The 14,013-nt window shown below is 38.9% G+C and overlaps 1 non-coding gene across 1 annotated transcript; it reads right to left on the bottom strand.

Annotated features, from left to right (window-relative positions):
- Positions 1-10,795: 10,795 nt before the first annotated feature.
- LOC141634772 (small nucleolar RNA R71) lies at positions 10,796-10,902 on the bottom strand. The gene has a single exon (XR_012539494.1). It is a non-coding gene; the product is annotated as a small nucleolar RNA R71 (small nucleolar RNA).
- Between the last annotated feature and the right edge of the window lie 3,111 nt (positions 10,903-14,013).

Genomic DNA, 14,013 nt, shown 5'->3' with positions numbered 1-14,013 from the left:
CTAACTTCTCCCACTCTCCGAAGAGACCGAGTATATCATTTAACAACAAAGGGGCGAAATTGTCGAGCCCTCCTCTATTATCACCCCACCTTACCCATTTGAATACCAAGAGTTCAAACCCAAGGATGTCGAAGTGGGAAATGATTACTTGACACTACTCATGAGGGGAATGCACAAGCAAGCTTACAATGATAGAGTGGATGCTTACAAGGCCCAATATCCGCCCCTCCTACATCTAGCTAGGCAAGAACTTCTTGATCCGTCTTGTCCTTTGCATAGTTGGGCGGATAGGGAAGTATTCTTTCCTAGCATTCCTAGTGGTGGTAGACTGGGTGGAGAGGAGATGGTTGTTGAAGAAGGTGGTGACCAAGAAGAGGTTCAAGAAGAAGAGGTTCAAGAAGAAGAAGATCAAGAAGAGAAAGAGGAAAGTGAGGAAGAACAAGCAAGTGAAAGTGAGAGTGGACATGATTCCACATCTATGGAGGTTGATGATGCCTCAAGAGATGATGATGATGATGATGATGATACAATGGGTGAGGAATAGCAAACTTTGGAGGCTCCTACATTCTTACACCTCCCTTATGGTTTGTCTACTTCTCTTGTTTTTATTTTATCTTGATCAATTATTTTGTGGAGTCCTGGCAACATTAGAGGACTAGCACCTTGGCTTCATTAAGGTGTTCTTTATCTTTGTTCCCAACTTGTAAAATCCAAAATGACAATCTTTAGTTTCATGCATTGCATTCCATGTGCATAAACTCCCCCGAAATTCATGACGTTAGAAATAATGTCTATTTTGGTTTGGGGAAGTCCATGCATATTCATTGGGAGCTAATTTAAATTACGCTCTCCGCCATAACAAAAACACATGCATCATGTAGTGTAGCTTAGTATAGTTTGCATTTAGTTTAGAAATCATGCATACTCATTGCATAATTTCCTATTGTATTAGCCATTGAGGACAATGCCCATACTAGTGTGTGGATGGGAAATTCTAACTTGACTTTTATTCAAAATCCAAAAAAATCAAAATTTTCGAAAAATCCAAAAAAATTGAAAAATTGAAAATCCAAAAACATGTTCATTCCTTTTTAGTATAGATTTATATATATTGTTTTGTATATATTGTGTTTGTTCATCCTTGTTCACATTGATTGACTACGCCACATCCGAGACATCAGGATATTGAAAACCGCATCGTATGATCTTTCCAATCTCATTTTTCCTCTTTATGTTAATGACTATGTGTTTTTATTTTGATTGATGCGGTATAAACAGTGTGAATTTAGGACTTGCATTCAAATTATTTGGCATATTAGTTGGTAGAAGCATATGCATTAGGATGTATATATATTAGTTGCATCATGGCATATAGTTGCATTTAGGAAAAAATTTTGTGAAACCGTCTATTTGGGAAGCTTGACAAGTGTATATAGGCCCTAGTAGATGCTTTTTCTTCTTAAGACTTTGCTTGTTAGAATGCTTGTAAAACACCCTAGCATGTGTCATGCTAGTATCCTTTGACCCATGGATTAAGGCCTAGTCAGGAGTACCTTGTGGTGTGATAACTCCTTGGCTACCGTTTATTCTAAGGTGACCCTTGAAACAATGAAACCATCATTCATCCATGTTCTACCATACATTTTGTCATCAAAGGGAATAGGCACAAAAATTATTCAAATTGAGTTCAAGAAATGAAATGAAAAGTCAAAAAGTTTGCAAATTGTATCAAAAGAAAAGAGGAGCAAAAATAGAACTCCTATGCTTCAAATATAAGGCACCCTCGTTACTAATTGGGGTGACTTTGAAAATGTTCAAAAGAAAATGCAAAAGTTGAAAAGTTGTCAAGTATTGAAATGCCAAAAATCAAAAGAAATGGCAAAAAGAAAGTGTTCTCAAATGTTATATGCCACAAGAAATTGGGGGAAAACAACAACAAAAGCAAACTCCCAAATGAAACTCAAATATCTATTGATCCCTTTACCCATCGTATCCATTTTTGTGCATGGTAGAGAGGGGACGACCCTTCTTCTTGTCTTGGCAAGAAGGGGAATTCCGCGATCCTCCAGTGTTTCTAACACCATAGGGAGTCTATTCTTGACAAAAGCATTTAAGGATTGAGGACAAAGGTACCCAAGCAAGACACAACTTGGAGGTGATTTATTGGTATCCTTCTAGGCTTAGTAGTTTGAAGAAACCATATCTATGAAGGAGTGTGTACCCTTGAATTGCTTCCCCTTTAGATAATTTCCGCCACTTAGATGAGGAAAGTGGCTATTCTTTTTGTAGATGCATCCATTACTTGATTTTGTGTGCTTTAATGATTGGATGTGTCGCCATTTTGGCAAGACCCACCTTGCCTTGCAAGAAGGCATCCTACCTCATGGTTGTCTTGTTGTGAGTTGAAGGGGTAGAGTGAGACCCGCTAATTGTCTCATATCGGCTATATTAGTAGGATAGTTTAAATAAGGGTCCTAGTTTTGTCACCTCTTTACTCGGGACGAGCAAAGGTTCGGTTTGGGGATATTTGATGTGATCAATATTTGAGCATATTATTTAGTCCCCGAATTAGCCTCGTTCCTATGCTTTTTAGTGCATATTTGGGTCATTTACTATCTTTAGTCCTTTGTTTTGCATATTCTCTGAGGTTTTGTTTCCTTGGTAGGAGAGGAGTGCAAACCTTGCATTTTCATAGTAAAATAGAGCTAAATTGATCGAATCTAATGACCAGGCATCAAAGAGAAGACAAGACTAGAAAGCTTTTGTACATAATGTATTAGATGTGCAATGATGAAGAAGATCCTTGCATCCCGACAAAATCCCGGAGGATTGTTGGAAGAAGAAAAGGAAGTTGAGCCAGAATCCGCTCGTCCCAACCATCGGGACGCCCGTCCAACAGCTCCCCAGGACGCTCGTCCTTACCACCAGGTCGCCCGTCCAGCAGCTCCCCAATCCGCTCGTCCCGACCCTTAGACGCTCGCATTGTACTCCAGAGGGGCACGTCCTCTTCTTTCTTCATTTAAGATGCGCATATTTTTGGAAGACTAGCTAAAAGGAGACCCGCATCTTTTCTTGAGAGGAGCGATTCCTCAAGGACTTAATCGTCATTTAAGCCCTTAGTAACCCTAATTTGTGCACCTAATCCCCACTATAAATACCCCATTAGTCTAATTAGATTATCATGTTCTTCTTATCAATCTTTAGTGTAGTTTATATTATTCAAATCTCTTTTTAATCTTGTAATCAACTTCTAATCAAATTTTAATACAAATCTCATTTCCTTAATTTCTCTTTTTGTTCATCTTTTATTTTGGGTAATTGAAGATTATTTGGGTTTATTGGGAGATTGACAACCTTCCATCAATCATCAAGTACTTCGATTATTCTTTGCATTATTATTTTGGAATCATCATTAGGTATAACTCTCTTAATCCCTTTTTAATTATTGTTAATCATCTTCATTTGTTCATCATGTTTTGTTTTGTTAATATGATTGACAACTTTGTTAACATGTTAAACTTGATAATGAGTGAGTAGTTTCCTTAACTAGGGTTAATGGGTAATTAGGGGAAACCAACATGGGGGATGATTCATGCTTAATTTAATATATTTTCATAATTTATTTGCTTGCTTATTGTGATCTCAACTTATGCACATGTTATGTTTGATGAAATGCGAGCCTATGAATCCTTGCATTATTTACCTATCACCTACCTTTTCAATGAGACTTGTAAGACATAAACCAACTCGAGTCTCATTAGACCATGCATATAGTTGAGTAGGGAGGATTAAATCGACTTGTAGGTGTTGTACAATCTAATCGATTCGGCTCCGGAACCCAAACCTTCCTAGGATTGTAAGATATAAACCAACTCGATCCTATCAGAACAATAATTGCTTGCTTATAATTTGAGAATATGTTTGTATGATCAATTCCCATGAATCCCCTATGAACCCATGACACCCTAGTGTTTTTAATGAATTGTTTACATCTCATTTTAGTCATCTTCCTTGCTTACTTTAATTGTTATTTAGTTTAGTGATCTTCTTATCTCAACCCAAATTATGACACCCCTAGACACCACTACTTGCAATCAAAAATCCTACATCAATACCCGTCCCTTGGGATCCGACCTTTACTTGCCTCTTTACTAATAGTAAAGTTGTTTGTGAAGTTATAAATATTGTTTTGGTCTAGGTGCTCCTAACGAAAAGTAACCGAAATCTAAGCTCAAAGCGATCCGACCAACTATATTGCTTTATCCATTAGGGTAATCTAGAGTATAGTTTGGCTTATAAATTGTTAATTTGGTAGTTTATTTCTAGTATTTTACGACACCTAGTTTTAGTCTATTAAATTTTGGCGCCGTTGCCGAGGAAGGGCAATATAGCTAGAGCTTGTTTTTGAACTATTGGTATTTTATTAGTGTAGTTAGTCTTTGTAAATATAGGACTCCTTTACTTGCCTTAGTTTGTTTTCTTCTCTGATTTGATGGCTACTCGTTATTGTCGCCAAACTCATGATGAACCATTTTACATGTTTTTTAATAGAATGAAAGAGTTTAACTCTCTACGTGAATACCCTTATGAGATGAGAAAGTTTTGTAATGTGGTATATAATGGGTTCAATGAAGAAACTTTGTTCCTTACCGATAAATTGACTAATCAAGAATTTATTGGCAATACCTATATCTATGAAGAGAAGTGGAAATTTTTCCTTATGTTGGTTCTTGCGAGTAAAGAATTGGAGTTGAGAAATTCACTCCCTAGTGTAGCATGTGAGTCTATTCATAGTGAGGAGCCTCAAATTGAGGATGACCGGTGCCCCGAGGGTAAGAGTTATAGTTGTGACTTGACTACTTTACCTTCCTTACAACCCACGTGTGTTCCTAATGACCCTCCTTGTGATGATTCCTCAATTCATATTTATGTGAGTGAGGATTCTACTCTTGAGGGATCGTTGAGTGAATTAGTTGAGGAAGTAGAATATGAAGAGGTTATTCACACTTTAGACAATGAGTGTATTGATTATGGTTCCTTTGATAAAGAGAATGATTTTGAGGTTGAAAACCCTCCTCCCCTTAATTTTGATACGAGCTACTTTTATAAAGAGTATTGTTTTTGGGATGATGAGAAGGATGCTTATGTTTTCACCACACTTCCATGCCACTCCCCCATTGTGGTATCTACCGACACCTTGTGCACTAGTGATGATGGTTCCTCGAGTAATAGTCATGTGGATGAGGACAACTCCTCGGTCTTTATTGGCCTTGGTGAAGAGTTGTGGTGTGAGGAGTTATTGGGTCAAATTGTTGAAAAAGATGAACATGAGGGAAGTAAGGTTGAGGAAGAGGTTGTTTACACCTTTGACAACTCTTATTTAAAGGGTCTATTTGATGAGCAAAATGATATGTGTGACTTGAAACCTTCTTTAGCCTTGCCATCCATTGAGATCCCTATTCACATTCCTTATACCGAAGTTGACGATTCACACCTTGGAAACAATTCTTTGGTTCATAGTAACTCTTGCCCGGAATTGACCTTTAAAGGATCTGGGAGTGAAGTGTTTGAGAAGAATGACCAAGGAGCAATGATTTTTGAGGTGGTTGGGATAGAAAAAGAAAAGGTGGAGGCTCTTGAAGACGTGATTTGGGAACCTCCAAAGCCTATGAAACTTGTAACTGTGGGGGTCAAGGAAGATGCTAAAGAAGAAATGGAAAATGAATTTGTAGAGGTGTACCCCCCGCAAGGAAGAACCGCCTCAAATTTGCTTTGAAGTACCATCCAATTCACTCCCCAAAGAAGCTCATGTGTCCCCTTATTCTTACTTAGTCTTCACCGAGTCCATTCCATCATTCAAAGAGCCTTATCGTGACAAGAAACCGTTCATTGGGTATGAAAACTTGAGACACTTATCTTGTGTTTACTATTTCCTTACTTATGCTTGCTATGTGGATGATCTATGCTATGGTCATGCCTCTTATCTATGGGCTAATACATTTGATAAGTTGCTTAAGGCGTTGAGTTGTTCCGCTCTTGACTTTTGAAAAGAAGAAGATATTAAAAGGCGTCGAGCAAACGACGAAAACCAAAAGCGCTTTACGGGAGGCAACCCGTACTCCTTTTAAATTTCTTTACTCTCCTTTGCATTTCTAGTAATCTCCACCACATTGAGGACAATGTGGAAAATAAGTGTGGGGGAGGAGTTTGGTTGTAACATATGTAAGCTTTATTTTATGTTTTGATGCGTATTCTTCAAAAAAAAAAATTAAAAATTTCGGCTAGGTGAAAACCCAAAAGGGTGGGCACCTAGGCAAGATTGGAAAAGGTGGTCGAGGACGGAATGAAAACCCGAAAGGGAATTCCGGGCAAAATGAAGAATCGAGTTGCGAGCCACCGATGAGAGGAAAGGAAAAGCTAAGGTGAAAACCCAAAAGGGCACCATAGGCAAAATGAGGGATTTTCAACAAAAAAAAATCGAAAAATTGAAAAATGCAACACCAAAAAGATGGAGGGATAAGAAGGAAGCAATAAGGAGGATTTAGGAAGGAGGCTAGATTTAGGATTAAATTTCTTTTTAAGTCAAAGAAAATTGCTTCAAATTGGTGGTTTTTCATGTTGGCTACTAGGTTGTTGATCCTTATTGGTGTTTAGCCAACTTAGTAGCATAACTTGCATTGCTTGGAGTGATAAGGGGGTGATATAAGGGGAGTATGAATGATTTGGAGGATTGTGTAGGTCACTTTGCAATTGCCTTGGGATAAGGCAAGAGTGACCATCTTTGCTTTGGAGTGGTAATTAGGGTGGTTGTGAAGTTGATGAGTCGGAGTTGGAGGTGTGTTGTGTCTTGTTTAGAGGGATGATATAAGGAGGGCATGTGAGAGAAGAGTTTGTGTCAACTTTGAGTCTATATTTTCTGTTTAATTGGTGGTTGTTCAAGAGGGAGATATAAGAAGGAAGAGGTAAAGGAAGAGTGATCATTTACACCCTTGCTCACTTGTATACTTGCTCAATTGTTTGTCTAGTGTTTTGCTCGGGACGAGCAAAACTCTAAATGTGGGGATATTTGATAGAGTCAAATACTGTCGGCCTAATTAGGTCATTTTAGTTGAATGAACTTGTCACAACGCCGGTTTTGAGTGTTAATCGTTGTATTTTTCGGTGAATCTACTTTGGTTGTAATTTGGATCATTTGAACTTGTTGTTGGTATTTACATCTCAAGGTAATTCAAGTACTTCATATGAGTAAGTTGAGATGAATGGATCATTTTGTACAAGCCGACTCACAAGTCAAACCCGAGCCACGGTCAACCAAAGTGAAGAAGGAGAGCCAAGAGTAAGCCAAGAGAATAAGTGAAAAGTCAAGAGAAGCAAACAAAAGGAAGATGAAGCCTTGGAATACGCAAACAAGAGCCAAAATGAAGAATTCAAAACTCGGTTTCACAAGGGTCAACTTCAAACAAGCATATCTCGAGTTCTAGACCTCGTATCGATGCAAGGCCAAGTGGAGGTTAAAGTTTGTGACTTTAGCTTTCCAACGGTAGGTCTCATGCCTTATTTGACCAAGAAACGAGAGAGATATGGCTTTCGCAAGATTGTGGTGCAGGCTGAAGCCGGAGCCTGCGGCCCACACCGGAGCCTCCGGCCCTCACCAGAGCCTGCGGTTTTCCCCTGATCATTAAGACGGGTTTTCCTTTTTTTTTTCTATTTCCGAAAGCCCATTTGTTTGTGACCTAAAAAACAAGAGCCAAGTGTATAAATACCCACATTATGAGATCTTAGAAGGAGGCTCCTTATCATCATCTAATCATCTTGTTAGGCAATAATCTCAAAAAGCTTGTGTGTTAAGAAAACTTGATATTTTAGGAAGAAAGGTGTAATCTTTGACATTTGATGTTAATCTTTCTTCATTTTGTGGGTTGTAACAAGATTATGGAAGGCTAAATCCTTCTTTGCTTGGTGTAATTCATCCAAAGTTTCCAACTTTGGTATTGTAAGACTCTTTTAATCTCTTTTTATTTATCTATTGATCTTTCCTTATGCTTATTTCTTATGTTGAGTAGATAAATGTATGAATTGATCACTCTTGCATCTTATTTACCCAACTATTGCAAATTCTAGAGAAATGGTTTAATCTATCTAGCATTAATTGGAGCAAGCTTGTTGTATGTTGATTTGGTTTAAAGGATTCATGCAATAAGTAGGAAATTTCATGTCTTTTCTCATTTGTATGGTTTAATCTTGTGAGAATTGATCCTAACTTCTTATCTCGGCACCACTCTTAATGCTCATGTTTGATTTGCACTCATGGTTTAATAAATTGTTGGTTAAACTTAAAGGATATACATGGATGGTTTAGTTTGTGTATGTTGACATCTTGATTTGATTGTATTGGGTGGATAATAAGAAGACAGTTACTGATGTGACCATAATTAGAGCACATTTAGTCCCCGAATTAGCCTTGTTCCCATGCTTTTTAGTGCATATTTGGGTCATTTATTGTCTTTAGTTCTTTGTTTTGCATATTCTTTGAGGTTTTGATCCCTTGGTAGGAAAGGAGTGCAAACCTTTTATTTTCATGGCAAAATGAGGCTAAATTCATTGAATTCAATGACCAAGCATCAAGGAGAGACAAGATTAGAAGGCCTTTGTACATACTATAGTAGATGGGCAATGATGAGAAAAGATCCTTGCATCCCCGATGAAATCCCCAAGGATTCTATGAAGAAAAAGGAAGAAAAGAAGAAGAAACGAGACTGCACAACAATCCGTGCGTCTTCCCCAGAAGACGCCCGTCTCCACCACCACAATCCATGCGTCTTCTCCCCAAGACGCCCGGGCAAAAGACCCAGAAGACGCCCGTCTTTACTCCAAGACACCCGGGCAGAGACCACCAAATCCGCCCGTCCCGTGCTAAAGACGCCCGGATTCTCAGGCAGACCCATTTCGTCTTATTCAAGCTTCAAGGAAGGATGCACATCTTTTTCTAGAGACCGGAGTCTCCCTAGAGACCGGAGTCTTTCCAAAAAGACCGGCGTTTCCTTAAGTAGGGACTTAATCGTCATTTAAACCCTTAGTTAACCCTAATTCATCCACCTAATCCCCACTATAAATACTCCATTAGTCTAATTAGAAGAGGATGTTCTTCTTAGCAATCTTTAGTGTAGTTAATATCAATCAAATCTCTCTTTAATCTTGTAATCAACAATTAATCAAGTTTTAATACAAATTTTATTTCCTTAATCTCTCTCTTGGTCATCCTTTATTTTGGGTAATTGAAGATTATTTGGGTTATTATTGGGAGATTGACAACCTCTCAATCAAGCATCAAGTACTTCTTTTAGTCTTTGCTTGATTATTGGAATCATTAGTAGGTATAATTCTCTTAATCCCTCTTTAATTATTGTTAATCACTTTTATTTATTCATCATGTTTCACTTTGTTGGTATGATTGACAACCTTGCTAGCATGTTCAACATGATAATGAGTGAGTAGTTCCTTAGCTAGGGTTAATGGGTAATTAGGGGAAACCAACATGGGGAATGATTCATGCTTAAATTAATATGGTTTCATAGTTTATTTGCTTGCTTGTTATGATCTCAACTCATGCACATGTTAAGTTTGATGAAATGTGAGCCTATGAATCCTTGCATTTTTTTTTACCCATCACCTATCTTTTCAATGAGACTTGTAAGACATAAACCAACTCGAGTCTCAATAGACCATGCATGTTGTTGAGTAGGGAAGACTAAGTCAACTTGTAGGTGTTGTACAATCTAATCGATTTGGCTTCGGGGCCCAAACTTTCCTAGGATTGTAAGATATAAACCAACTCGATCCATCACAACAATAATTATTTGCTTATAATTTGAGAACATGTTCGTATAATCAATTCCCATGAATCCCCTATGACCCCATGACACCACTAGTTGCAATAGAAATCTCATCTCAATTCCCGTCCCTTGGGATCCGACCTTTACTTGCCTCTTTACTAATTGTAGAGTTGTTTGTGAAGTTATAAATTGTGTTTTGGTCTAGGTGCTCCTAACGACAAGTAACCGAAAGATTTAGTAAAAATATCCCGACCAAAAATGGCGCCGTTGCCGGGGACGGTGTTAACTTGATTTAGATTTTCTTATATTGTTATTTGTCGTGTCTTTCTTTGCCTTGGGGAAGTAAAACTCCTCAAGGTTTGTTCTAATTGTTTTCGAGTTGTTTGATATTTTGCATGTTTAGAAGGTCACAAGGTGACTTGTTACCATTTGATCGTGAAATTGAAAGAACTTTGACAACCAATAGAAGACTTGCTAGGAGAACTTTGAGAGGTATTGGTGAGGTTGTAGATATTCAACCAAATACTATTGAGTTCATCAACCCTTTTACAAGAGAAGGTGAGGAGAACCCAACACAAAATCAACCCACAATGCCTAAGTTTTCATCACATTCCGTACCCACCGAGGAGAACCTACCCAATGGTACTCCCACACCACAACATCTAACCGGAAATTTTATTGCCAAATCCGCATTTATCCAATTAGTCGAAAGAAGCCAATTTGGGGGGATGCCTAGTGAAGACCCTCATTCTCATATGGAGACTTTTTGTGACTATTGTGATGCGATTTCTAAAACTGGTGTAACTCAAGACCAAATACAATGGGTCTTATTTCCTTATTCTCTAATTGGCACCGCGAAACAATGGTTGAAAGGCCTTGATAAGACTACTCTCGGAATTGATTCTTGGAAGAAGTTGGCTCTAGCTTTCTACAAAAAGTTCTATCCACCGGAAAAGACTAACATGCTAAGAGCTCAAATCACGAGCTTTAAGCAAAGGGATGAAGAATCTTTGTATGAAGCTTGGGAGCGGTTTAAGGGGATTTGTCGCTCATGTCCTCACCATGGACTTAGCGAGTGGTTCTTGGTACAACAATTTTGGAACGCTCTTTATGAAGATTCAAGGAACATTCTCAACATGGGATCAAATGGAATCTTCACCGAAGTTGTTGACAATCAAACTTGGAACAAAATTGAGGAAATGGCGGTCCATAACTCACAATATAGTAGACCTCGCAAGGCTACTAGAGGAGGAAATCATGAAGTGGACTCCATTAATCAATTGGGTGCTCAACTTAGTGCTCACATTGATACCATCAATTTGAAGTTTGAAAAAGCTATGGCTAGACTTGAAGAAGCCTCAAAATCACCAAAGCATCATGTTAATGCCATGACGGCATCTTCATCAATCCCAAGTGGGATATGTGAGAATTGTGGAGCTTTGGGACATGACCAAAGTGAATGTAGGGGAACAAATGAACAAGTGAATGCTTTCCAAGCATACAAGAGTGGTACCCCTTATTCAAACTATTACAATGAAAACACCAAATTCCATCCACATCTCTCATACAAAAGCCAAAATGTTCAAAACCCTCAAACAACATACATCCCACCTCCCATGAAGAACCAAAATCAAAGATCCTTTTACAACCAAAACCAAGGTTACCAAAATCAATCTCCATACAATCAACAAAATGACCAAGGTTTTGATATTCAAAAAGCGGTCCTTCAAATGCAAAAGAATCAACAAGAGTTTTTCACTCAAATGCAAAAGGATAGTCAAGCAAAGGAAACCACCATCAACAACATCCTAGCTCACACCAAAATGTTGGAACCCAATTGACTCAACTAGCATCTTCAAGCTCACAAAGACAAAAGGGGCAATTACCACCTCAAATTAATCCCCCAAAACATGAAACGGTTAGTGCCATTCACTTGAGGAGTTGTACAAGGTATGAAGCACCGAAGAAGCAAGTTGAGGATGAAGTTGTGGAAGCTAGTGATAAAGAAGAAATTGTGCAAAACTCCAAAGATGGAGAACCATCAAAAGAAGAAATTTCAAAGAAAAATGAAGACAAGGTCAAGGAGAAGGAGCCCATTGTGATTAGACTTCCTTTTCCAAGTCGTCAATCCAAGCCCAAATTTGATGACCAACTTGGAAAATTTATGGAAATTGTGAAGAATTTGGAAGTCTCAATTCCTTTCACGGAATTAATCAATCACGTGCCGGCCTATGCAAAATACATGAAAGACATCCTCACAAAGAAGAAGTCGATCTGGAAGCTTGAGACTATCGCCTTCACTAAGGTGAGTAGTGCAATACTTCAAGGGAGTTCACCTCCAAAACTCAAAGGTCCGGGAAGCTTCTCAATACCGTGTACCATTGGCGACACCACGATCAACAAAGCCTTATGTGATCTAGGGGCTAGTGTGAGTGTTATGCCGTACTCGGTGAGTAAGAGGTTGGGGATGGGAGAGCTTAAATGCACCAATATCACACTCCAAATGGCCGATAGATCGACGAGACACCATTAGGGATATGGGAAGATGTTCCCGTAAGAATTGGGAAATTTTTCATCCCGGTGGACTTTGTCATTGTTGACATGGAAGAAGACTCCAACATTCCAATCATTTTAGGAAGACCTTTCTTACACACCACGGGTGCGGTGATTGATGTGAAGCATGGAGAGCTCACTCTAGAAGTAGGAGATGAGAGCATAACTTTCAATCTTGACCAGACCATGAGAGCTCCCCATTTGCATGAACCATGTTTTATGGTTGATCATTATAGTCGGAAGGATGATAGGAAGAAGTCGGAATTCCAATGGAAGAAGAAAATTGAAGATGCTCCATTCAAAGAGCAAGTGAATTGTAACAAAGAGAGTTTGAAAAGCTCACCAAAGTCGAGCAATGAAGAGGATGGCCTCATTGGCCAAGACAAGAAAATGGGAGAGTTGTCTCCATCAACTCAAGAGATCTTTAGTGATCAAGTGGATGAAGTTTGTGGTCTTTGGGATGATGAGTTTGAAGGGATTTTCAATCCCTATATTGGTAATGCTATCGATCAAGACCGACAACAAGGGCAAAGGTCTATTGAAGATCTTTATCATGATAATGAACAAGATTTTGGTTACTTATTCAAGGTGTTGAGCAACACCAACAACACCTTGGACATGCCCCCATGACATCTCACTAAGGATGAGAGTTTGGTGGAGTCCTCCCTAAACCACCATTTGTAAATATTTCTAACTCCCTAACTCGCATTTTAATTCTTACATTGCATTTTTGTCATTCTTGGATTCTTATGCTTTGATCAAGATAATTATCCTTTTTGAGAGAAGTGAGGGAGGGACTAATGATTCAATTGATGTGTAGTGCTTTAGCTTAGTATGGGGATAGCAATTGCCTAGGCTATTCATGCCTTAGTAGTGCCCCCACAATGAAGAACACGGGATTTTGAAGAATGAAAAATGACAAGGGATATGCAAGTACACGGATGGAACTGAATCCGGGTAAAACAGGGAGAATCCGAGCGTTTTCAAGGGAATCCGCCCGTCTTCAGGCAATCCGGGCGTCTTTGTAAGAATCCGTCCATCCATCTAAACTGAAATTTTGAAATTTTGGGACTGTTGATAAATCCGAGCCTCCTGCAAGAGAAGACGCCCGTCCTCAGAAAGACGCCCGTCCTGAAAGGAAAGACGCCCGTCTTTTTGGCTGGGAAAAACAAGAAATCTCACTGGAAGAGAATCCGCCCGTCTTCAGCAAAAGACGCTCGTCCCGCAGTTGAACAATCCGAGCGTCTTTACTGAAAGACGCCCGTCTTTAGGCGAGAACTCTGAAGCCAAAACAAGCAGAATCCGAGCGTCCCAAAGGAAAGACGCCTGTCTTCCCCTGCAATTCAAAATTTTTCGGGTCTTTTATAAACCCCATCCCCCATTCATTTCTTCATTTCTTCATTCAAAACACTACCCATAAACCCCAAAACTCAAAACTCTCATCCTCTCCATCACAAAAACAAGATTTCCTCAACCACATCCATCAAAATCAAATCAAATCATCCTTCTAACAAAAATTAATCACTCCTCTTTCAACAAAAATCAAACCAAGCACCAAAATCTTCAACCTTTGAGTCGATTTTTGAAATTATAAAGGCAAAGCCTTTCACCTTAAAATCGATTTGGG

This window comes from Silene latifolia, chromosome Y (assembly GCF_048544455.1).
Source record: "Silene latifolia isolate original U9 population chromosome Y, ASM4854445v1, whole genome shotgun sequence".
Classification (NCBI taxonomy): Eukaryota; Viridiplantae; Streptophyta; class Magnoliopsida; order Caryophyllales; family Caryophyllaceae; genus Silene; species Silene latifolia.
This window is presented reverse-complemented; position numbering and strand designations above follow the sequence as displayed.